At 42.7% G+C, this 23,310-nt stretch overlaps 1 long non-coding RNA gene across 1 annotated transcript in view; it reads right to left on the bottom strand.

Annotated features, from left to right (window-relative positions):
- The window catches only part of LOC145532423 (uncharacterized), a 600,217-nt gene that overhangs the window by 184,051 nt on the left and 392,856 nt on the right, over positions 1-23,310 (bottom strand). The gene's annotated exons all lie outside the window — the stretch shown is intronic.

Genomic DNA, 23,310 nt, shown 5'->3' with positions numbered 1-23,310 from the left:
CCAGGCAGGGCAGAGGGAACAGGTGAGGGATAAAGAGTGGAGTCCTCTGCATGTGGAGATGCAGACAAAAGCCTGATCACACAGAAGCTTAGAGACCCCTTTGTTTATCTGCATTTACAGAGGACTGGAGAAATATGATGTACCCTCTATAACAAGAGATTTTCAACATTTTCCTCCAAAGGCAAACAAAGAGAGTTGATAAAAAGAATAACCTGATCCTGGATGACTTTGGGAAATCTTTCTGCCCCACGGAAAGTGAAGTAGAGCAGGGTGAGACCGTAGGCAAGGTAACCCGCTAGGATCACAACAGAAGTTGTAAGGATTTTGAATAAATAGTAGCATTAACAATAGATGAGATAGAGTGAGTTCAGAAATGTTGATGCAGAAGATTGTGCATTGGTAATCTGCCATTTTTTTGTTGCCATTTTTAACCATTTGGAAGGTCATTTTAATTTCAAAGACTATATAGTTTTTTCACACCAGTGAGCCAAATTCTATGGGAAGGTAACAAACAGTGTTCATTCAGAAAACTAAGAGCATGGCATCTGGTCCCATCACTTCATGGCAGATAGATGAGGAAACAATGGAAACTGTGACAGACTTTATTTTCTTGGGCTCCAAAATCACTGCAGATGGTGACTGCAGCCATGAAATAAAAAGACGTTTGCTCCATGGAAGAAAAGTTATGACCAATCTAGACAGCATATTAAAAAGCAGAGACATTACTTTGCTGATAAAGGTCGATCTAGTCAAAGCTAAGGTTTTTCCAGTAGTCATATAGGGATGTGAGACTTGGACTATAAAGAATGCTGAGCACCGAAGAATTGATGCTTTCGAACTGTGGTGTTTTAGAAGACTCTTGAGAGTCCCTCTGACAGCAAGGAGATCCAACCAGTCCATCCTAAAGGAAATTAGTCTTTACTGTTCATTGGAAGGACTGATGCTGAAGCTGAAACTCCAATACTTTGGGCACATGATGCAAAGAAATGACTCATTGGAAAAGACCCTGATGCTGGGAAAGACTGAAGGCAGGAGGAGAAGGGGATGACAGAGGATGAGATGGTTGGATGGCTTCACTGACTCAATGGCCATGAATGTGAGCAAGGTTCAGGAGTTGGTAATGGACAGGGAGGCCTGGCTTGCTGCAGTCCATGGGGTCACATACAGTCAGGCATGACTGAGTGACTGAACTGAACTGAACAAACAGTGTGGGTGGCTTAGACTCTGGGATCATGAGAAGAAATATCTTTAAGAAATGTTTCTATGTTGTCACAGAGCAGAAGCTTTGGGTTCCCTGCATCATACAGCTAATTCCCATGGGTTATCTATTTTATGTATGGTAATGTATATGCCCCCCACACACACCCATCAACAGAAAATTGGATTTAAGATCTACTGAGCATGGCCCCTCCCATTAGAACAAGATCCAGATTCCCCCACAGACAGCCTCTCCCATCAGGAAGCTTCCATAGCCTCTTAATCCTTCTCCATCAGAGGGCAGACAGAATAAAAACCACAGTCACAGAAAGCTAACCAAACTGATTACATGGATCACAGCCTTGTCTAAGTCAATGAAAGTATGAGCCATGCCCTGTAGGGCCACCCAAGACAGATGGGTCATGATGGAGAGTTCTGACAAAACATGGTCCACTGGAGAAAGGAATGGCAAACCACTTCAGTATTCTTGCCCTGAGAAACCCATGAACAGTATGAAAAGGCAAAAAGATAGGACACTGAAAGATGAACTCCCCAGGTCAGTAGGTGCCTAATATGCTACTGGAGATCAGTGAAGAAAAAACTCCAGAAAGAATGAAGAGATGAAGCCAAAGCAAAAACAACATCCAGCTGTGGATGTGACTGGTGACAGAAGCAAAGTCTGATGCTGCAAAGAGCAATATTGTATAGGAACCTGGAATGTTAGGTCCATGAATCAAGGCAAATTGGAAGTGGTCAAACAGGAGATGGCAAGAGTGAACATCAACATTTTAGGAATCAGTGAACTAAAATGGATTGGAATGGGCGTTTAATTCAGATGATCATTATATCTACTACTGTGGGCAGGAATCCCTTAAAAGAAACGAAGTAGCCCTCACAGTCAACAAAAGAATCCGAAATGCAGTACTTGGGTGCAATCTCAAGAACAACAGAATGATCTCTATTCATTTCCAAGGCAAACCATTCAATATCACAGTAATCCAAGTCTATGTCCAACCACTAATGCCAAAGAAGCTGAAGTTGAACAGTTCTATGAAGACCTATGAGATCTTCTAGAACTAAAACTAAAAAAGATGTCCTTTTCATCATAGGGGACTGGAATGCAAAAGTAGGAATTCAAGACATACGTGGAGTAACAGGCAAGTTTGGCCTCGGAGTACAGAATGAAGCAGGGAAAAGGCTAACAGAGTTTTGTCAAGAGAATGCACTGGTTATAGCAAACACATTCTTCCAACAACACAAGAGATGACCCTATGTGTGGACATCACCAGATGGTCAATATCAAAATCAGATTGAATATATCCTTTGGAGCTGAAAATGGAGAATCTCTATACAGTCAGCAAAACACAAGACTGGGAGCTGAGTGCAGGCTCAGATCATTAAATCCTTATTGTAAAATTCAGTTCTAAATTGAAGAAAGTAGGGGAAATCACTAGACCATTGAACTCTGACCTAAATCAAACACCTTACAATTATACAGTGGAAGTTACAAATAGATTCAACGGATTAGATCTGATAGATAGAGTGCCAGAAGAACTATGCACAAAGGTTCATGACCTTGTACAGTAGGCATCAATCAATATCATCACCAAGAAAAATAAATGCAAAAAGGCAAAGTGGTTTTCTGAGTAGGCCTTACAAATAGCTATCAAAAGAAGAGAAGTGAAAGGAGAAAAGGAAAGGTATACCCATCTAAATGCAGAGTTCCAAAGAACAGCAAGGAGAGATAAGAAAGAAAGGAAGAAAGCCTTCCTCAGCAATCAATGCAAAGAAATAGAGGAAAACAATAGAATGGCAAAGACTAGAGATCTCTTCAAGAAAATTAGGGATACCAAGGGGACATTTCATGCAGAGATGGGCTCAATAAAGGACAGAAATGGTATGGACCTAACAGAAGAAGAAGAAGATATTAAGAAGAGGTGCCAAGAATACACAGAAGGACAATCCAAAAAAGATCTTAATGACCCAGAAAACCATGATGGTGTGATCACTCACCTAGAGCCAGACATCCTGGAAGGTGAAGTCAATGGGCCTTAGGAAGCATCACTAAGAAGGAAGCTAGTGGAGGTGATGGAATTCCAGTTGAGCTACTTCAAATCCTAAATGATGATGCTGTGAAAATGATGCAATCAAAATGCCAGCAAATATGAAAAACTCAGCAGTGGCCACAGGACTGGAAAAGGTCAGTTTTCATTCCAATCCCAAAGAAAGGCAATGCCAAATAAGGAATGTTCAAACTTTCACACAATTGCACTCATCTCACACAGCAGCAAAGTAATGCTCAATCTCCAAGCTAGGCTTCAACAGTACATGAACAGAGAACTTCCAGATGCTCAAGGTGGATTTAGAAAAGGCAGAGGAATCAGAAATCAAATTGTCAACACCCATTGGATATTAGAAAAAGCAACAGAATTCCAGAAAAACATCTACTTCTGCTTTAGTGACTATGCCAAAGCCTTTGATGGTGTGGATCACAACCAACTTGTGGACAATTCTTACAAAGATGGGAATACAAGACCATCTTATCTGCCTCCTGAGAAATCTGTATGCAGGTCAAGAAGCAACAGTGAAAAACTGGACATGGAACAACAGACTGGTTCCAAATTAGGGAAGGAGTGTATCAAGGCTGTATATTGTCACCCTGCTTACTTTTATATACAGAGTTCATCATGTGAAATGCTGGGCTGGGTGAAGCACAAGCTGGAATCAAGGTTGCAGGGAGAATATCAATAAACTCAGATATGCAGATGACACCATCCTTATGGCAGAAAGTGAAGAGGAACTAAAGAGCCTCTTGATGAAATTAGAAGAGGAGAGTGAAAAAGCTGGCTTAAAATTCAACATTTAAGAAACAAAGATCACGGCATCTGGTCTCATCACTTCATGGGAAATAGATGGGGAAACAGTGGAAACAGTGTCGGACTTTATTTTCTGGGCTCCAAAATCACTGCAGATGGTTGACAGTGCACCCATGAAATTAAAAGAAGTTTGTTCTTTGGAAGAAAAGCTATGACCAATCTAGACAGCATATTAAAAAGCAGAGACATTACTTTGCCAACAAAGGTCCATCTAGGCAAAGCTATGGTTTTTCCAGTGGTCATGTATGGATGTGAGAGTTGGACTATAAAGAAAGCTTAGCGCCGAAGAATTGATGCTTTTGAACTGTGGTGTTGGAGAAGACTCTTGAGAGTCCCTTGGACTGCAAGGAGATCCAACCAGTCCATCCTAAATGAAATCAACCCTGAATATTCACTGGAAGAACTGATGCTGAAGTTGAAACTCCAATACTTTGGCCACCTCATGCAAAGAACTGACTCATTTGAAAAGACCCTGATGCTGGGAAGGATTGAGGGTGAGAGGAGAAGGGGACAAAAGAGGATGAGATGGCTGGATGGCATCACTGACTCGATGGACATGGGTTTGGGTGGACTCTGGGAGTTGGTGATGGACAGGGAGGCCTGGCGTGCTGCGGTTCATGGAGTCGCAAAGAGTCGGACACGGCTGAGCGACTGAACTGAACTGAATGTATGTGTTTCCGGGCTACTCTCTCAAGTCATCCCTCCCCTCCTTCCCTCACTGTGACTAAAAGTTTGCTCTCGATGTCTGCATCTCTCTTGCTGCCCTGCAAATAGGATCGTCAGTGCCATCTTTCTAGACTCCATGTATATGGGTTAATACAACCTAGAGGGTTGGGATGGGGAGGGAGGTTTAAGAGTGATGGGACACGTGTATGATTGTGGCTGATTCATATTGATGTATGGCAGAAATCATCACAATATTGTAATTATCCTCCAATTAAAAATAATAAAATTAGAAAAACATGCAGCAAGAAACACAAAACAGAGAAAGTTCAGATAGTCGAGTTAGGTGTTCACTTCTCAGAAGCCATTAAAGAGGCAAGGTTGATGGGGGGAACAAAAAGAAATGTTTCTAGAAGCCAATTCCACTAGCTCCCTGATATAGTCCATTTTATCAATCAGACACACAGTTACCAACACACTCCCCCAGACTCCGGTTTGGAGGCACCGTGTCTTCGCCGAGTGCCGTGTGCAGGTCTCAGTGGATCTGTAAGCGGAGAGCCTCTCGTCTCTCGCCCCCTCTGTGTGTGAGCCGTTGGGGGTGTGACAGGCCCCCCTGGACCCAGACCTTCTGGCTCTTGCCGGGCTTGCTGCCTGCACGCTGATAAGGACTTGGCCAAGCAGACAGGGCCTGCACTGGGGAGCTCACAGGGTCTCCCTCACTCCTGGCAGCATCTGAACCCTCGATGCTGTTATGCAAGTTATCATCAATCAGCAGGCAGCTGTTTCAGGGACTTCCAGTCTACAAGGCAAACATTTGTGTTGTGACTTCCCTCCCAAGCGTGCTGGACCCAGGGCCCATCAGACAAGAGAACTGCACACACAATCTCTGCCCGCTGCTCTGGACCACTCACACAGCTCCTCCAAGGCCGGTGTTGGGCTTTCACCTGGCAGCCCTGTTGGAGTGCAGAGGAAGATATGCAAATGAGAGTCTGTTTGTTCAACACAAAGGGCTTTCTGTGAAAGAACCACAGGGAGGCCAGGGAGGGGGAAGCAAAGCTGAGGATGAATCTAGCAAAACATCTCTTCGTAAAACAGACCATGTGATGTAGACACAGGAGTGTACAGGATGAGCCTAAAGCAAAATGCAAAGGAAAAAAAAGAAAGAAAGAAAAAAACAGACAAACAGAAACCATTTGGACCCTGATGGAATGACAGCGAGGCTGATCAGCTGTGTTCAAGGAATAAGAGAAAAGAATATTGATTCTATACCCAATGAGTCAATACTTATTAAGCACATGCCATGCGCCCAGCCATTTGAAGATGAGAAGCAAGGACTCAACAGTCCCGGGAATTTGCAATCTTCTTAGGCAGATGAGACAAATCCATGGGAACAAGGTAGGCATAAACAGTGCTTTCTGTCAAAAGCTGAAATTCACTGCATGGAACTCATAGGAAGGGTGGGAATCAGATTATCCTAAGTAGGTGACTTTCCTCTAAGCCTCTCTGCAGATGTAGATGGTACAACACCCCTACTTTAAAAGGGAGGGGGCACAGTGCCTCCAAATAAACCGGAATGCTCCAGGATTTAGAGCGTATGCACCAGAAACTTCCATGCGCTTTTAAAGTTTTCATTGGGCAGAATCAGACAACTGCGGTTGTTAAAATGCAGAGTCCTGAACACCACACTAGAGACTTTTTTTTTAATAGATCTGGGATGGGGCTTAGGGAATCTGCATTTGAAGCAAACATTCCAGGTGTTTCTAAGGCAGCTTTCTCAAGCCTTTACTTGAGGAACGCTGCTTTAAAGGTGAAAGTGAACTATGGGAATTTAGACTAACATTTTCCGATATTATTAATCTGTACCTGTTATGGGGCCTTCTGTGATCTCCCTGGAATTACATTTTTTAAAAGCTGTGTGTTTACGGGCATTATTTTTTGAGAGAGAAAGGTAACATTTCATCACAGTCTTCAAAGGATCTGTCCACAACTTTACCCCCAGAACTAATAATCTCTAAAGACGTTTGCTTGCTGGTGTTTATCTATTTAGAAAATCACTTACTCAGTTCCTCCATCCCCAGCTCAGATCTGGAAATCTTGTTCTACTTAACTTCTGTGATTTTGTCAAGCCCTCTCCAAGAGTGAGCACAGCAAATCACTCCACCATCTGGTTTCTCCAAAACCTGGTATTTACCTACACTCTAGGGCTCATCACATTCCATCAGGAGTATTTGTTTAAGCCTCTGTTCTGTTTCCCCAGGGGGAAATACAAGGCGACTGACAGCAGGCACCATGTTGTTGAATTGCTCCAGATACTTTGCATAACCACCACCTAACATGTGTCAGAAAGAATTCAACTCATAATTCCTAATAACTGAATGAACGAACATGTGCGCATATGCTGAATGTTGAGGGAGTGTGAGTAGAGGTAACGTGCTCCTCTTTCTTCTTCCTACTTGAAGCTGTAATTTAAGAACAGTTTGGTGTTGAAGACAATTCAAGATAAAGAGATTTCAGTAACCCAGCTAAGGTCCTTACATTCTTGAATATTCAACCAGAATCCTGGCAGCTCCAGGTCCAGTGAAGTGTGGTCCAGGTTTTCACAGTGTCAGGTGAAACAGAGCCCTTACATTAAATGTGATGCAGTTACAATTAGAGCTGTGATCAACCTAGAGAGGTTTTCCTGCGAGGGCATAGTTAATCCCGTCTCATGTTGGGGGACGCAGCTAAGTCTTGGTGCTCCCAGCCTCAGTCGTTGTCAGACTGAGCCCTCTCTGGTTTAAAAGATGACTCCTTGTTGTCACTCCTCACGCCTCCCCAGGCCCTCAAGCCATATTCCCTGCCACACATCCTGCTTAGATTTCCCTCAAAACACATTAATTTTCAGCTCTGGAAGAAATTTACTTTCCTTCACACAGAGAGCTGTTTTTGGCCAGAGGCTTTTAGCCGATGAGCAAGAACTCTGAACAACTCTTCATCCCCGTCTGACTGTGATCCGGAATTTTCAATCACTCGACCCCGACACCTGAAGACTTCAGCTTGGCAGGAGCGGCAGCTTCGAGCCATGTTTGCAGTTAGCAAATAATGAGGCTGTTTGTGAGGCTGACAAGAACAGACTTTGTTGGCACTGCTTCTATTGTGTGCCTTAGATTGCACTCACATTGCTGGAAAGGAAAAAAAAAGATGCCAGCTTGGAAGTGTTGGGGGCCCCTTGTGTGAAGACAGCTGTTCTTCTCACTGTTGGGAGGAAAATGGCTGTAATATCTACAGAAAGTCTGTGGTGGTAGAACTGTGGAGAAAGCATTACTCTGGGCGGAAGAAACTGGGCTTCTCGGCGGTGCTGGTTGTAAAGAACCCGCCTGCCAATGCAGGAGACAGAAGAGATGATCCCTGGGACTGGAAAATCCCTGGAGGAGGGCAAGGCAATTCACCGCAGTATTCCTGCAGAGAACTGGACAGAGGAGCCCGGCGGGCTGTGGTCCATAGGGTTGCACAGAGTCAGACAGGCCTGAAGCGACTTAGCAGGCACAGAAGAAGCCCCAGAAAAGCTAGTGGCAGCGAAAGGGCTGAAAATGACCCTCAGTCCGGGCAAGACTTGAGTCTTGCAGCAGGAAGAGCCAACAACAATACGTTAAGTAAAAGCAGGAGTTACTGATTTTTTGTGCTGGTTAGGGAATTTTGGGGTGCATTTATTTATAGTAGTTAGCCAAAATGCTTTCAACTGTCAATTTGTCTGGTTTTAGTTTGATTTCTGCTTTTACTGCTTGTTCTTGTTTCTTTAGCTAACAACTGGCAGGGGAAAACTTCCTCAGGGCTAAGGGTCTGGGCGTGCCCGTCTATGCCAAGTTATCGTTCTTCAATTAGTTACTTACTTCATTTAAAAAGCCCACATGTTTACTGAGCACCTGCTCTGTTGTGGGTCTTCCAGAGTCTGAGGACTGCAGATAGGAATGAGATGAGCGTGACCTCACCTTGCTGTAGTCGACAAGGGCAGACGAGAAAATGTACATTATCACTGTGCTTCCTAGGAAGAAAATCAGGCCGGGTAGGCGACAGTGACTAGCGTAGTGAGGGGACTTTAGATGGGGCAGTCAATGAAGGTTTCTCTTGGCAAAGCTGAGACCTCAACGATAAAACACAGCCATGTAATGGCCTACGGGATAATATTTAAAATCAGAGAAAATCATAGCAAATTCAAAGTTTATAAGATTGTCATGAGCTTGAAAACTCTAAGAAGAGGAAGGCTCCCAGTATGGTCAGAGCAGAAAGATCTGGAGAGTAAGTGGTCTAGGGCAGGGCCGCGTGTGGGGCGAGAGCCGGATTGACAGGGGCTACAGACCGTGACAGGGGCCTAGGGTGTGCAGTGGGTGTGACGGGAAACCACGCGAGGGCTTCGGGGGGAAATCTGTATCATCAAATTCGGATCCTTCCTTGTGTTTAGGGGCAACTTATCTCTGTGCTGTTGGTAAGCCTCTCGCTGCCCCTCTTCCCCTGGAAACACATCCTTATGTGATAGCTACAGTGTGGCGTCTCTGAGAGCCATGAGATTTTTGCATGAAGTCCCCAAGGTACTGATCATTTACATTGTTATCTCGGGTGACTGGACACGGAGGACCTGATCACAGACCCGCGCTATGTTTAAAGCATAACCCTTAATCCTTCTTGCCATTCTTTCTTTAAATATTTGCTTTTATAGTCTCCATACTGGACACTGTTCAGGACACCGTGAATCCTCAGATGAATTTACCCCTGCTTTCACGAGCACACTGTCTAATGAGCAGAAAGAAATGCACAGTAGGCATCTCTAGTGGCTGATCACGTAGTGATTGGAAGGAAATCAGAATTTCATCAGACCTGGTGATGTTATTTTTCAGGGCGTGTCTGAGCTCTGTCTAGCTCTCCACAGGGACAGAACTGAGGAGACTACAAGCACGCAGTACTAGCCAAGCATCCTTGGGCCAGACTTCCACTTTAAGAAAACAAAATTGTGTTCAGAAAAAGCTCTTAGTTCCTCTTATTTTTCCAGCCCTGGTAGGAAGCAAGTCTCACCACAGAGTTCTGCAAACATGTGAATTAACCGGCTACCTTCAGACCGAGCTTCTTCCCCAGCCCCGCCCTCGGCTGGCTCTGAGTCAGCGGGGTCTCCAGGAGCTGCTTGCTCCTTCCCTAGCTGTCATTTGCTACTGGAGCAGCTGCCCTAAAGCCCACGTCACATCCTCAGCGAGGAACGCAAGCTGCTCCTTCTCTGACTGGGAAGGAGACCCGCTGCTGTCTTGCTTCTACCCTGCGAACTGCCAACAAACAGACGGGGCGCAGGTGAGTCCCAAGGACGGCCGGTGTCAGAGCAGCAGGATCCCGTCCTGACGGCTGTGTCCACGGTGCTGAGACCCTCACAAGCACTGGGCATTCGGGCTCCTCCTCCTCCTTTGTTGCTGTTACCTGATGATTCTGTGTCTAAAGATGCAAGAAGTGAATTTCAGCCACTGGGAGAAACTGTCCCCTACCGGCCTCTGCGCCCACCCCCGGGGCTACAGGCAGCAGGGACACTCGGCTCTTTCTTTTCTCCTCCTCCTCAAAGACAAGGTGCGGACTTCAACCCAGGCAGCTCTTTGCCATTAATGTTGCGACCGTCAGTAATAACAGGTTGGGATTGTCGAGTGCCTTTCTTAACAGCCTGAATCATTTCCCTTTGATATTAACTCAGTACTCTCCCAAGTTATTTTTTTATTGAAAAAAATATCCAAGTAGTGGTGTGGGTACTGAAGGTGATGGAAGATGCATAAATAGGTTCCTTAAAATTTTGAAATTACATTGACAATAAAATCCATTCTTCCTTCTGCATTGCCACTCCAAGCCAATTTTATATTTTAATCAGATTCTATTCATCTCTTTATGTATCACATTTCAAGAACTGTTAATGTAAAATGTAAGTATGGAAATAAATATCCCTAACTTATGCCAGTTGTACCTATTTTCTTACTGCTTCCATGCAGGTGGGGATTATCTTCTTTTTACTTAATAGTCTCAATTTCAGAAATGATCTTTTGTGATAATGCTTTCTCTGGGTTTCCTGTACATCTCAAATGACTCTCTCCACTTATCCTTTTTAGCCTCAGGGGATCCAGCAGAGATTTCATTAGGAACATTTTAACCTTCATTCTGATCTTCACTATTAATGTTTTCCATTGTTTTCTTAAGATTCATAGTGAGAATGACTCTATCCTTCTATAAGTTGCCCTTTTTCTATCTTGATCTTCTTACTTTCTTCATCTATTCAACATTCTTTTCTAGTCAAACTGCACTATATACCTATTCCCAGTATGCTTCTGTCTTCTGGCTTCTGTACAATTGTTACCATTTCCCCTCACTAAAATATTCCCTGTTCCTCCTATACCTAACTTGTGTATTCACAGAATTCACCCTTTTTGCTTAATTCTGTGATCAGTTCAGTTCATTTCAGTCACTCAGTCGTGTCTGACTTCTTTGTGACCCCATGAATTGCAGCATGCCAGGCCTCCCTGTCCATCACCAACTCCCGGAGTTTACCCAAACCCATGTCTATCGAGTCGGCGATGCCAACCAACCATCTCATCCTCTGCCATCCCCTTCTCCTCCTGCCCCCAATCCTTCCAAGCATCAGGGTCTTTACCAATGAGTCAACTCTTCGCATGAGGTGGCCAAAGTGTTGGAGTTTCGGCTTCAACATCAGTCCTTCCAATGAACACCCAGGACTGATCTCCTTTAGGATGGACTGGTTGGATCTCCTTGCAGTCCAAGGGACTCTCAAGAGTCTTCTCCAACACCACAGTTCAAAAGCATCAATTCTTCAGTGCTCAGCTTTCTTCACCATCCAACTCTCACATCCATACATGACCACTGGAAAAACCATAGCCTTGACTAGACGGACCTTTGTTGGCAAAGTAATGTCTCTGCTTTTCAATATGCTGTCTAGGTTGGTCATAACCTTCCTTCCAAGGAGTAAGTGTCTTTTAATTTCATGGCTACAATCACCATCAGCAGTGATTTTGGAGCCCAGAAAAATAAAGTCTGACACTGTTTCCACTGTTTCCCCATCTATTTCCCATGGAGTGATGGGATCAGATGCCATGATCTTAGTTTTCTGAATGTTGAGCTTTAAGCCAACTTTTTCACTCTCCTCTTTCACTTTCATCAAGAGGCTCTTTAGTTCTTCTTCACTTTCTGCCACAAAGGTGGTGTCATCTGCATATCTGAGGTTATTGATATTTTTCCCGGCAATCTTGATTCCAGCTTGTGTTTCTTCCAGCCCAGCGTTTCTCATGATGTACTCTGCATATAAGTTAAATAAGCAGGGTGACAATATACAGCCTTGACGTACTCCTTTTCCTGTTTGGAAGCAGTCTGTTGTTCCATGTCCAGTTCTAACTGTTGCTTCCTGACCTGCATACACGTTTCTCAAGAGGCAGGTCAGGTGGTCTGGTATTCCCATCTCTTTCAGAATTTTCCACAGTTGATTGTGATCCACACAGTCAAAGGCTTTGGCATAGTCAATAAAGCAGAAATAGATGTTTTTCTGGAACTCTCTTGCTTTTTTGATGATCCTGCGGATGTTGGCAATTTGATCTCTGGTTCCTCTGCCTTTTCTAAAACCAGCTTGAACATCTGGAATTTCACAGTTCACGTATTGCTGAAGCCTGGCTTGGAGAATTTTGAGCATTACTTGACTAGCGTGTGAGATGAGTGCAATTGTGTGGTAGTTTGAGCATTCTTTGGCATTGCCTTTCTTTGGGATTGGCATGAAAACGGACCTTTTCCAGTCCTGTGGCCACTGCTGAGTTTTCCAGATTTGCTGGCATATCGAGTGCAGCACTTTCACAGCATCATCTTTGAGGATTTGAAATAGCTCAACTGGAATTCCATCACCTCCACTAGCTTTGTTCGTAGTGATGCTTTCTAAGGCCCACTTGACTTCACATTCTAGGATGTCTGGCTCTAGGTGAGTGGTCACACCATCGTGATTATCTGGGTCGTGAAGATCTTTTTTGTACAGTTCTTCTGTGTCTTCTTGCCACCTCTTCTTAATATCTTCTGCTTCTGTTAGGTCCATACCATTTCTGTCCTTTATCAAGCCCATCTTTGCATGAAATGTTCCTTTGGTATCTCTAATTTTCTTGAAGAGATCTCTAGTCTTTCCCATTCTATTGTTTTCCTCTATTTCTTTGCACTGATCTCTGAGGAAGGCTTTCTTATCTCTCCTTGCTATTCTTTGGAACTCTGCATTCAGATGGGAATATCTTTCCTTTTCTCCTTTGCCTTTCGCTTCTCTTCTCTTCCCAGCTATCTGTAAGCCCTCCTCAGATAGCCATTTTGCTTTTTTGCATTTCTTTTCCATGGGGATGGTCTTGATCCCTGTCTCCTGTACAATGTCATGAACCTCTGTCCATAGTTCATCAGGCACTCTGTGTATCAGATCTAGTCCCTTAAATCTATTTCTCAGTCCCACTGTATAATCATAAGGGATTTGATTTAGGTCATACCTGAATGGTCTAGTGGTTTTCCCTACTTTCTTCAATTTAAGTCTGAATTTGGAATAAGGAGTTCATGATCTGAGCCACAGTCTGCTCTTGGTTCTGTGTGGATATCCACAATCATGAAAAATATCGTCCTTTCATGAACTTGCACATCTCTTTATTTATCATTCTCGTATCTTTTACTCATTATAACATTCACTTATATTTTTCATTTGCACATAAATATATTAGACTGAGTGCACCTCAAGGGCAGGAAGACAGCGTTGGTCACTGTTTATCTGAAACACAAGCATGATCAGCGATCCTAGTCCACCGCATTAGTACTGAGTGCATTAGACTTACTCAGCTAAGCGTTTGCTGAACTTTAGATGGGTGAATGAATGGTTTAATGAAGAAAGGTCTCAAAATTAAATGTTGCTCAGAAGTGTGTTAGTTGACCAAAAAAAGAGAATGACATTGTAGAGAGGGGTAGCTGAGCCTTATCGCCCTCAACCCTGTATCTGAAGTGTCATCATCTCTTTGCGGACGTATCACCCTATGATGGTTTTGGTGAAACTATTCTAGCCCAAGTTGAACATCTTCTTGAACCCTTAGCTTCAAGACCAGGTTAGGTCATATTATCAAATCTTTATAAGGGCTTCCATTAGGATAAAAAAAACACAGGAATTTTTTTTTTTTTGTATTCTAAGACTATGTTTTTAGAGAAATTTTAAGTTCACAGACAATGCAGAGATAGGTACAGTCTCCAAATGCTACCAGTGTCATCAGGCAGTTCTGAATAGCTGAGAACTGCCTATAAAGAAAGATGCAAATACAGAGATCCAAGGACTAGAGACAGAACTGAAATAAGTGGGTGGGAAGCTGAAAATGCACAGAAGGGAGAGAAGTTTTTGGCCTCTGCGTGGGGAATCACCCAGCAGCTGACAGGCAGCAGAGGCTCACCACGGCATCTGAGTGCACAGAGCTCCTCTAGAAAAAGGGCTTTGGTGTCATCAGGATAAAGGCGGAGTCTTCATTCCACTTTCATTTCCAGAGCCATTGTTTTGTTCCTATTTTTAGAATACAGTTGCTCCTGAAAATTGCTCCTTCAATGCAAAGGCTATTATTGTTGTTCAAAGGTTCACGTCCAAATAAATAAACAATCCCCCCATCCATACATGTTTGTATTTCTAGTTAAATAGGTATCTTCTGTGGAAAATTCATCCAAAAGTTTACTTGGCTTTTAAGATTTCCAAATTTTATTTATTGGAAACAAACCCCAAAGCTTCCTCAAGTAACACATTCTCTTCATTTTAAAGGGAAGTTCCTAGTATTCTCTCATCAGTCTTGAGGGTATTCAAAAGTGAAAGAGTAGATATTTATGTAGAAACTCCAAAACTAATAAAAGGAAGTTAAATTATTCAGTTTATAAAATGAATGAACATTGTCAAGCTGGTCCTAAATCTATCCACAGGAAATAAAATGAGTCTCTGTATTTGTATTTTTAAACCATAAAATGTTACATCCGACTTCTTTTAAAAGCAAAAGAAGACATCACGCCTAGTCATCTCTCCCTGCTCCCCAGGACACAGACCGTGAGACAGACACGCTACATTTGTTGCCACCCTCTAGTGGTGCTTGCTCACATACACATAACTTTGCACACACCACACTCCTGTCCTGTCTGTTCTCCACCTTCTTCCCGACCAACGGTTCCGCCAACTGGCAATATTTCAATATATGTGTCAGGAGCAGCCCCACAATGACTTCAGAAATGTTTTAAGGGATATGTGAATCACAGCCCTCATCTTAAGATTCGAAAGAAGGATTCTAGTGTGAATTTCATGTACCTCAAGGAGGGGAATAAGGAGAATCCCTGCAATTGCCAATTTGCAAACACTTCTCTCGGAGGCAAACCTGAGGACGCAGGGTGACAGACTCTAAAAACAGCTCCCACATTTACGTCAGTGAACTCACAAGGACATGTTTATCTTTCTAAGTTACTAGAGAAGTAGGAATGGAAAGAATAAGACTTCATTTTCAGCTTTCGAATAGGAAACAACAGTGTTCCCCAGCACTGGCTGAAGTCTAAGACACAGAACAGCCTGACACTGCTTGGCAAAGGTTAACTGGAAACCCTTTCAGGAGAGTCATGCTGCATATGCATCATTCACCTTAAAATACGTGTGCCCATTAAGTCAATAAAGACTGTCCCACCAAGGTACACCAAGGAAATAACATAGACACATTTTATGTGCACAATTATTAATCACAAATGTGAAAAATCAGAGGACAGCATATCCATTGGTGTTGTGGTTTAGTTGCTGAGTCTGACTGTTTTGCAAGCCCAGGGACTATAAGCTGCCAGGCTCTTCTGTTCATGGGATTTCCCAGCAAGAGTACTGGAGTGACTTGCCATTTCCTTCTCCAGGGGATCTTCCTGACCCAGGGGTGGAAACTGCATCTCCTGCATTGGCAAGTGGATTCTTTACCACTGAACCACCAGGAACGTTGTTATTTTAAGTGGTAGAGTATTCATATCATAATATGTTATAGAAATATTAATGGATATTGCCTACCCATTAACATCATATATAATAGAAAGAATTTTTAATGACTTAGGAGATGCTTCTATATACTCATCAGTTTAATTTTAAAAAATAATATGTTATGATCCAAACTTGAAAATTAAAACCATATCTCTGGTTGCAGAGAATTCAGTGATATAAACCATGTTGAACAGTTGGAGGTCATATATTTTTCATTATCTTAATTATCCCTTCCCTCAGTCATACATTTAATTATTCAACAAATGTCCACTGAGCTGTGGCTTCGTCCCACAGAGTGCACGAGACACAGGCAACCGTCATTAATGAACACGGAACTCATGTTTTAGACTCTCACAGAACCTAAAATTATACAGCGATCTCAGCCCATATTTATTCTCTCAGATGTTCTGCTAAGATTTCCTTGGGGCATGTCCCACCCTGTAGAGAAATTCTGAGAAGTAATATGTATAGGAATTCATGGATTTTTTTCGTGTCTGTGATTTTTTGTGTGTCTGTGTCTGTGATTCACATTCACATCAACTGAAAAGTAACTAAACCATCTGAGAAGGTTTAAAATTTATTTATTCATTCCTTCAGCAAATTTATAGTGCCTAGTACATATTAGACTCTATTCTGGGTCAGTGAAAGATACACAACCCTATATATTTGGTGGGCCTTGTATTTAGAACGTAGATTCTGAACACTTGTCCTTATATGATATTTCATCTGCAAAATGGGAAATGTAAGAATAAATTCCTATATTTTCAAAGGGCTACATAGATGTTTGATACTTAGTGCTAAAATATTTTTGCTACCATTTGCAATCACTCGCCAAAGCATAAAAGAATATTAGATATAAATCTAACAAGCACAGGGTCTGTAAGCTGGAAACTACAAAATGCTAATGAAAGAAATCAGTGAAGACCGAAATAGATGGAGACCTTCTGTGTTCACAGAATGGAAGAGTCATCATAGTAAAGATGTCAGCTCTCCACAAACTGATCTACAGCTTTAACACAATCATGGTCAAAACTCCCAGGAGGATCCCTTGCAGATATATTAATAGATAAACTGATTCTAAAATTTATTTAGAAAGGCAAAGGAATTAGAATATCAAGATTAATTTTGTAAAAGAAGAATAAAGTTGGAGGGATCACACTAAGTTATTTTTAAGACTTGCTGTGTAGCTATGCAATCAAGAAAACATGGTGTTTGCAAAAGAACAGATACATAGATCAATGAAACAGAATAGAGAATTCAGAAGTAGCCCCACATAAAGTATGATTCTTGGCCCAGATGCAAAAGTGATTCAATACCAGAAGTATAGTCTCTTTCTACTATACTAGTAGAGCTTTGGATAAAATATTTAAATGATATAAAAATAAAAATACTTCTGACATTAAAAAAATATATATCTTTTAGTTGAGAGAATTTTTTTTCTCAATTTTTTTTTCTTACTTTCAATTTTTTTGTACTTTCTCCTTAACCGTTGTTCCTTTTAAAAATGCTAGTTCTACAGTTATCATTGCAAGGAGGGCACATTTCTAAAATCTAATCAGAAATGTTCACCTCTTCTCTTACCTCCATAGTAATTACAAAGTACTTTACCCTATAACACCCCTCTAATCATGCACAGGCTGTAATTAGCTAATGGAGAGCATTGAGAACATTTTAAAGTAACTCAAGTTGTAGATACTCTGCTGTCACTGTACCACATTTCTAATATGTTTTCATGGGGAATGATATTAACATAAAAAGAGCCAATTACCCACAGACAGAGCTAGAAGGGAAGTCTTGCTGCCTTTCTGATCAGGAATCAATTTGGAATGACTAGAGCTATAGGTAAAATAGAGCCAACACATTTCAAAGAGACACAAGAAGCAGATGGAAAAAATATCAAAAGTAGAGATGGGGACTCTTAATTTCCAGGCTGGGCCTCTAAGTGTGCAGGATGGATGGGATGGCCAGACAGCAGAAGGCCCTCATCCTCTGACTCCTTCCCGTCAACCGTACATCACTGCACGTGTGTGTGCTGAGTCGCTTCAGTCGTGTCTGACTCTGCGACCCTGTGGACCACAGCCCACCAGGCTCCTCTGTCCATGGGATTCTCCAGGCAACGATACTGGAGTGGGCTGCCCTGCCCTCCTCCAGGGGAGCTTCTCTACTTAGGGATCAAACCTGGGTCTCTTGCACTGCAGGCGGATTCTGTACCAGCTGAGCCACCAGGGAAGCCTATAAAAGTCTCAATAGGTGTGCACGCATGTGCAGTCACTCTTGGCAGTCCCATGGACTGTAGCCAGCAAGACTCCTCTGGCCATGAGATTTCCCAGGCAAGAATACTGGAGTGGGTAGCCGTGCCCTCCTCCAGGGGAGCTTCTCAACACAGGGAATGAGCCCGCGTCCCTTATGTCCCCTGCACCGGCAGGCGGGTTCTCCACCACTAGCACCACCTGGGAAGCCCCAGCCATGCACCACTCACCTACTATACTGTAGCTTCTCTGTTCAAGACAGATTTACAAATTCAGAAATACTGACATCATTCTTATACACACTTGTCATACTGAGATTGTTTATATGATTCAGACAGCTGCTCTGGTAATGGCACAATTTCAGGAAATCAAATGCACAAAACTCTTAACATCCACAACATACAAATTTGGTGTGAATACTACAAAAGAAAATTTAACTAGAGAGATTTGTCAAAGAAGTGTCTCTAAAAATGTAGCCTGTGATTCCCTGAATTACAATTTCTTACTTTACTTTTCACAAAGTAAGAATTCTGCACCTTGCCTTGGAGCTATGGAAAAAGAATGTAAGAGATTGAGGGGCAGCAACTTAATATTTAATTCCCCAGTACCCTAACAATGAGCATTACCAATATAAAGAGCTGTGGTTTCAAAGGTATGATTCAAATTATCAAAATTTATTATGTGCTCATGTTCATACCTCCACTAGCTTTGTTCATAGTAATGCTTCCTAACACCCACTTGACTTCACATTCCAGGATGTCTGGCTCGAGGTGAGTGATCACACAATCATGGTTATCTGGGCCATTAACATCTTTGCTATATACTTTTTCTGCGAATTCTTCGCACCTCTTCTTAATGTCTTTTGCTTCCGTATTTAGAAAAGGCAGAGGAACCACAGATCAAATTGCCAACATTCATTGGATCATCGAAAAAGCAAGAGAATTCCAGAAAAACGTCTACTTCTGCTTTTTTGACTAAGCCAAAGCCTTTGACTATGTGGATCACAACAGACTGTGGAATATTCTTAAAGAGCTGGGCATACCAGACCACCTTACCTGCCTCCTAAGAAATCTGTATGCAAGTCAAGAAGCAACAGTTAGAAGTGTGCATGGAACAACAGACTGGTTTCAAATTGGGAAGGGAGTACATCAAGGCTGTGTATCGTCACCCTGCTTATTTAACTTATATGCAGAGTACATCATGTGAAATGCCAGGCTGGATAAAGCACAAGCTGGAATCCAGATTGCTAGGAGAAATACCAATAACCTCAGATACACGGATGACACCACCCTTATGGCAGAAAGCAAAGAGAAACTAAAGAGCCTCTCAATGAAAGTGAAAGAGGAGAGTAAAAAAGCTGGCTTAAAACTCAACATTCAAAACACTAAGATTATGGCATCCAGTCTCATCACTTCACGGCAAATAGATGGGGAAACAGTGGAAACTGTGACAGACTTTATTTCCTTGGGATCCAAGATCACTGCAGATGGTGACTGCAGCAATGAAATTAAAAGACCTTTGTTCCTTGGGAGAAAAGCTATGACCAACATAGACAGCATATTAAAAAGCAAAGACATTACTTTGCCAACAAAGGTCCATCTAGTCATAGGCATGGTTTTTCCAGTAGTCATGTATGGATACAAGAGTTAGACCATAAAGAAGGCTGAGCGCCTAAGAACTGACGCTTTTGAACTGTGGGGTTTTAGAAGACTTTTGAGAGTCCCTTGGACTAAAAGGAATCAAATTGGTCCATCCTAAAGGAAATCAGTCCAGAATATTCATTGGAAGCACTGACGCTGAAGCTGAAGCTCCAATACTTTGGCCATCTGATGCAAAGAGCTGACATTAAAAAATACCCTGATGCTGAGAAAGATTGAAGACAGGAGGAGAGGGGGACGACAGAGGATCAGATGGTTGGATGGCATCACTGGCTTGAAGGACATGAGTTTGAGCAACTCCAGGAGTTGGTGATGGACAGGGAAGCCTGGCGTGCTGTAGTCCATGGGGTCACAAAGAATCAGACACAACTGAGTTACTGAGCTGTACATGCTCAAACATCTCATCTTCAAACAACCAGCAAATATAAACACAGGCCCCTACTACCGGTTGCGAATCTAATAATTATTAGGAGAATACGGAGGACTCATCACCTTCTCTATCATTCAGCCTCTAGGGTTTTAGATCTCCTGCAGTCGTGGTGTTAAATATCATTATTAAGTAACAACTCAATATATACGTGGACATCAAACTTTTCCCTTTGAACATTAGGCTCCTTCATCCAACTGCCTACTCAAATTTCCACTTGTGTACATAAGAGATATTTCAAATTTTAACAGATCTCAAACTGAATTTATGATTTTCTCCTCCATACCATTCTTTCTATGGTCTTCCTCATCTCATAAACGGTTGACTCTATTCACTCCAGACTTTAGGTCAAAATCTTAGAGTCACTGTTGACTCAAGTTTTTGCATTCAGCCCCATCAGTACACTAAGCATAACCCCTAGATTCTGGCTGGCATCCCTGCGTTTTTATCAGCAACACATCCTTTTACTGGAAAGTGTTCCTGGTTTGGGCCCCCAGTCCAATGCCAAGTAGAGTTTATCTACCAGAGTCTGGCCACATCTTGCATCTCCACCTTCACTGCTTTTGTTCACGTCACCATGGTCTTTCATAGCTCCCTGCTTCCACACCCGTCTTCTATAATCTTCCATAACATGGGCTGTTGTAACAATTACCACAAACTAGGTAGCTTAAAACAGAGGAAATGTGTTCCCTCACACTTACAGAGTCTATAAGTCCAAATTAAGGTGCTGGCAGGGCTGCAGTCCCTCTAAAGTTTCCAGGGAAGAATGCTTCATCGCCGTTTCAGTTTCTAGCGGTTGCCAGCAAGCGCTGGTGTCCCTTGGCCTGCAGATGCATCATTCTAATTCCTGCCTCATTCTTCACATGGTCTCCATCTCTGCATTCAGATTTCCCTCTTCTTACAGGGATACCAGTTACATTACATTAAGGCCTACTTTAATCTCGAATGACCTTATCTTGGTTACATCTACAAAGACCTTATTTCCAGACACTGGGGATTTGGACTTGAATATATCTTACTGGGTGACACAGTTCAACACACAGCTGTGATTCATTTAAAATAGGAAAATAAACACATCACTTTTCTGCCTCAAATCCTACACTGTCTTTCATCTCCCTGAGAATAAATCTTCAACTCTGATGTTGACCTACACGATCTGGCCCCTGACCACATCTGATCACATCCTTCTCATTCTTGGCTCACTTTTTCTACCCCAGCCATACTGACTTCCTTATTCTCCCTCAAGGATGTCAAGAACATGGCCAGTCGGGTCCTCGGATCTTGTTGTTGATTCTGCCTGGAGCTCTCTTCCCCCACATGCCTACCGGACCCACAGCTCCACTTTCTCAACGAGTGTTTTCTTTCCATTTCGGCAAAAACTGAATTTTCCCATGGCTACGTGCCCAGAATACAGAGGCCCCAGCAAACGCCATTCACTGAAAAAAACAGAAACAAACAGACAGACAGACAAACAAACAACACTGAAGGGACCAAGAGGAAAAAGGACCCACGTTTGTAACCGCTCACTGCATCATGGGTGATGCACAGCGTCTGAGAAAGATGCATCGTCTCGTTTAATCCCCAAGCAACACTGAGAGCTGGGTAGTATTATCTCTTTTTATGGAGAATAAGTTGAGATTCAGAAACTTTATAAAACTTTACAAAGAATACATAGCCCACAAGGGACAGTCCAGTTCTGTCCCAGGTTTAACTGACCCTCCAAAGTTGCTCCAAATATAAAACACCGTGCCCCAAAGCACTGGAGCATGTGACCAAGATTTTGTCCAAAAAGTAAGTGGGAGAAATGTCACACAAAGAATTGTAAAACCCGGGTTCTAATCCCATATCTAGTTCAGTTCAGTTCAGTCGCTCAGTCATGTCTGACTCTTTGCGACCCCATGAACCGCAGCACACCAGGCCTCCCTGTCCATCACCAACTCCCGGAGTCCGCCCAAACCCATGTCCATTGAGTTGGTGATGCCATCCAACCATCTCATCCTCTGTTGTCCCCTTCTCCTCCTGCCTTCAATCTTTCTCAGCATCAGAGTCTTTTCCAATGAGTCAGCTCTTTGCATCAGGTGGCCAAAGTATTGGAGTTTCAATGAAAACCCAGGACTGCTCTCCTTTAGGATGGATTGGTTAGATCTTCTTACAGTCCAAGGGACTCTCAAGAGTCTTCTCCAACACCACAGTTCAAAAGCGTCACTTCTTCGGTGCTCAGCTTTCTTCACAGTCCAACTCTCACATCCATACATGACCACTGGAAAACCCATAGCCTTGACTAGACGGACCTTTGCTCACAAAGAAATGTCTCTGCTTTTTAATATGCTGTCTAGGTTGGTCATAACTTTCCTTCCAAGGAGTAAGTGTCTTTTAATTTCATGGCTGCAATCACCATCTGCAGTGATTTTGGAGCCCAAAAAATAAAGTCAGCCACTGTTTCCCCATGTCTTTGCCATGAAGTGATGGGACCAAATGCCATGATCTTAGTTTTCTGAATGTTGAGCTTTAAGCCAACTTTTTCACTCTCCTCTTTCACTTTCATCAAGAGGCTCTTTAGTTCTTCTTTGCTTTCTGCCATAAGGGTGGTGTCATCTGCATATCTGAGGTTATCGATATTTCTCCCAGCAATCTTGATTCCAGCTTGTGCTTCTTCTAGCCCAGCGTTTCTCATGATGTACTCTGTATAGAAGTTAAATAAGCAGGGTGACAATATACAGCCTTGACGCACTCCTTTTCCTATTTGGAATCAGTGTGAAGGCAATTCTTTTAACTCATTGGCTTCCATTCATTCACATGTCAAATGGACTAAGAATATTTGTGCTTATTTGACACAATTTATTGGGAGGAGTAAGGGCTTCCCAGATGGTAAAGAATCTGCCTGCCAATTCAGGAGATCTAAGAGACATGGGTTCAATCCCTGAGTTGGGAAGATCCCCAGGAAGCAGGCATGGCAACCCACTCCAGTATTCTTGCCTGGATAATCCCGTGGACAGAGGCGCCCGGTGGGCTATAGTCCATGGGGTCACAAAAGAGTCAGACATTACGGAAGTGACTTAGCATGCCTTCAAGCACGCACCGGGAGGAGTACTATTAGAAACAGGATATGTACATAATCTCAAAAAAACCTGTGCCTAAATTATTAAACTACAAACAGAAGGAAAAATTAACTTTACAATGGAGAAATCTGATGGACACCGTCTTA

This window comes from Giraffa tippelskirchi, chromosome 13, assembly GCF_054371585.1.
Source record: "Giraffa tippelskirchi isolate mGirTip1 chromosome 13, T2T-mGirTip1v1.2.pri, whole genome shotgun sequence".
Lineage (NCBI taxonomy): Eukaryota > Metazoa > Chordata > Mammalia > Artiodactyla > Giraffidae > Giraffa > Giraffa tippelskirchi.
Note: the sequence above shows the minus strand (reverse complement) of the source record. Positions and strands in the feature narration are given on the sequence as shown.